This window comes from Leuciscus leuciscus, assembly GCF_965113295.1.
Source record: "Leuciscus leuciscus genome assembly, chromosome: 5".
Taxonomy (NCBI): Eukaryota; Metazoa; Chordata; class Actinopteri; order Cypriniformes; family Leuciscidae; genus Leuciscus; species Leuciscus leuciscus.
The window spans coordinates 1,503,938-1,507,905 of record NC_138729.1 but is presented as its reverse complement, the minus strand read 5'-3'; positions in this window follow the sequence as shown (position 1 = coordinate 1,507,905).

Genomic DNA, 3,968 nt, shown 5'->3' with positions numbered 1-3,968 from the left:
GTGTTCTTCCCTGTGTGTCTGTCTGGTGTTTGTGTTTCTCTCTGGTCTAGTCTAATCTTAGTGTCAGAGAACAAAAGCCAAGATGATCTTTAAAATCCATGATGTCTGTCACTTGAGGTACTGGATAAATGGCACTCACACACACACACACACACACACACACACACACATACACTCACACACACACACACACACACACACACACACACACACACACACACACACACACACACACACACACACACACACACACACACACACACACACACACACACACACACACACACACACACACTCACACGCAGACTCACACACACACACACACACACACACACACACACACACACACACACACACACACAAGAAAAATGATCTTGTCTCAGTTTTAATTAAAATTATTTTTCTTACCCCATTGGCAGAACATTTTGTTTGTTAAACTCACTTAATTTTGATTTATTTCCCCAGAAAACAAGACATAATATCGTATGGTATTTTACTCATCTAGTAAATGCATCTTGATTTAAGAAGATATTTGATTTTTAGATATTTGGACTGAAGTAAGAAAAGCATTTTCTGCAGTACGTTACTTGCTTTCAGTGTAGATTGAGTGACTTTTATTTGCAATAACTGTTTGTTTGTTCACTGATTGTGCATGAGATCAGGTATAGATTCACAAAAGAGGGCAAACCAAGTTTCTCGGCTCGGTTTCACTCGCCGTGAGCAGTGAGATTGTTGAAATCACCCCTGGTGTTTCACAGCGGCTATTGCTTTTGCCCCCAATTCTGCTTCTGATTGATGGCAAATTCTGCCTCGACACGCGATGAAGAAAGGAATGGCTTTGGCTCGACCGTGGACGAGTGGATTGTTTTCGGTTGATTCAGCAGCCGAGGAAAGAAAGAAGATGAAAGGAAAAAGACGGCGGGGCGGGGGGAGGAGGGAAGGAGGGAAGAGAGGAGGGAGGAACAGTGATCAGAGTCTCTGCCGCACCATTTTTCACAGCAGACAAAAACATTTGCCTGGATATCAATTTGGAGCTGTGAAGCAGTCTTCCCCTCCTGCCCCGCCATCCATCATCTTTCCCTCCACCTCCTACACGTCTTCACCTCCGGCCCGGGGTTGAGGCGGGCCGAGCGCTTCTGAGGGACGGTCTGATCGTATTATGCTGTCGTCCGAGACTCCACCCTTATCGGCACCTTCGCCAGCAGCCCATCAGTCATCGCCAGGCCATCATCCATCACGCATGCCGATCAATAGCCGGCCCGGCGTTCATCAGGCAGAGGTGCTGATGGGGGAGAGTTAGGAGTGAAGCGGGTGGGAGTCCAAAACGAAGGACACCGATGTCTGAATTTGTAGGTGTATTTACAGGTGTGCATCTCAATAAATGCTTGAAAGCAGAATTGGAGCTCAAGTGCTTTAAGGTCATCTATACGCATGCATAAAATGGACCAAATATATTGACAACATAATCTTGGGCGTATCCAAATTTTCGACTATGTCTGATTATAGCAAATAACACATGATTTTTCACTGTTTTGACATAAACTAAAGCCTGTTGGCTATTAAAAAGGGATGAAATGAAAATGCATGCATGGACGCTCACTGGAAATAATAGGACACTATGCTTTAGCACATACTAAACTGCATACTATAATGCATTCATCAGACAGAGGTGCTGATGGGGGAGAGTGAGGAGTGAAGCGGGTGGGAGTTCAGAAAGGGGGACACCGATGCCTGCATTTGTAGGTGTATTTACAGGTGTGCATCTCAAGAAATGCTTAAGACTCCATGAAAACAGAATCGGAGCTCAAGTGCTTTAAGGTCATCTATACGCATACACCAAAAAATGCAGGCATTTAAAATAGACCAAATATATTGATTGGCGTATCCAAAATTATTAAATCTCTGACTATAGCCAATAACAAATCATTTTTCACAGTTTTGACATAAACTAAGCCTGTTTGCTATTAAAAAGAGGCAGAATTAAAATGCATGCATGGAGGCTCACTGGAAATAACAGGACACTACTCTCCTTTAGCACATACTATAATGTGGGATACACACATCCATCTTGTTGCATGTCATTTAATTGTGGATTTGTCTGGAAGGGTTTACCAAAAGAAGTGCTCTTAATTTATGAATGTGCACTTGTAGTGTACTTTAGTCTTGATGGTATGTTTTTTAAAAACTGTACTTGCAGAAAACATAATATTACCCAGACAGCAACACAGTATCGGCCTAGATCCGGCTCACATCCGGTGTGTGTGGAATCCATAATATTAATGGCATAAAAGGCCATTGTTTAATGAAAAGTTAAACAACTTTTGAAAGTGTGTTTAAAGAGAGACACTTTCATGACTGTTTTGAACAAGTGTACTTTGTAAGAATGTCAAATTAAAAATTTCACTTTAATGTACTTATGTTTTAATAATCTTTTAAAGAAGTTATTTTGATGTGTTGACTAACATACACATGTAAAGTAGGCTACTTGATTATAATTTTAACTGTAGTATTACATTAATATACAGACCCTTTCCAAAAAATGGTTCAAATGGTTGAAACCTGGTTCAATGACCATGGTATCACTGTGTAATTACTGTGTGATTTCATGTAATATTCAAATTTTTTTGAAATCCTGTTTTCGTGGGTTTTATGAGCTGGAAGCCCAAATTATGTACAAATAAACAACTAAATACTTTAAATCGTTTAAGTTCTGGGCCCTGAATCTATAATCTATGGAAGTTTAACGTTTTGAATGGAATTATGGAAATAAATAAACTTTTCCATGATATTCAAATTTTTTGGAAAGGGTCTGTATTTTAAATGTACTAAATTGGACTAAGTTGTTAACATAATGTAATATGTTTAAATATATGATATACATGTTTCAGTATAGAAATGACATATTTAGCTAAATAAATGTAAAGTATATTTTATTCTGCACTTTAACCATATTTCAAAGACAATAGCAGTAATTATGAAATCACATATAAAATACTACTTAAGTGCATTTTCATTTAATTCAATTAACATGCAATTTAGTGTCCAAAGACATTACATTCAGTTTGCACTTAAATATTTTATTAAATTATATTATTTCTGCAGTAGTAGCCAACTCATTTAAAAGTATGCTACTTTATGATCAGATTATTGTGCACCCTGTTGCTAGTCAGCTTCATAAAGACCCCATGAAATCAAAATTGAAGTTTTTGGCTTTTAGTATGAATATGTTTGTTTTACTGTTAACTACGGTATAAGCTAGTGTGCTCCAAAACAATGACAAAATTTGCATTTAGAAGATATAAGCGTTCAAAACGTACAGTCTCTCACTTCCGCCAATATGGATCAGTGATTTTGATGACATCACTCTACACTGTCCAATCAAATGCTCTCTATAATCAGAAGCTCCGCCCCCTACATTATTAACATACGCTGAAGCTGTGGCTGAAATCGGTCACTTGTTCACACATTTACTTTTTTTCTACATGGTGAATGGCACATAGTGCACTATATAGGGGATAGGGAACATATTCAGACAGTATAAATGTGCTTTCCATCGGGGTGAATGAAGTCTGGTTTCACGTTAATGTCCCGTGAACCGCCGCAGCTCCGGTCCAGAGACACGAAACACAGAGCGGATCATGTGATCGAGTCGCCATGGAACAGAAAACACATCGTATTCATTTGAATTCTGCACAGAATTATATTTTAAAGTGATATGGAGGAGATTATGAGGAGAAACGGTTAGAGATTAGGAGGAAACTGCGGCTTTATCGAGCTCAACGGCTCTGAGATGTAAACCAAACGCTATTGGCTATTTTTAAAAAGGGGAGGAGCTGTTCGATATGCCCCGCCCTGTTTTCCTGTTTCAGTGGAAATCACGTCAATAATGCTGAGCATTTCAATGCACTTCAGTGGGATTTTAACAACAGGCCTATCAGTCATATGTCAGTATTTAGCAGTGTGTTTGA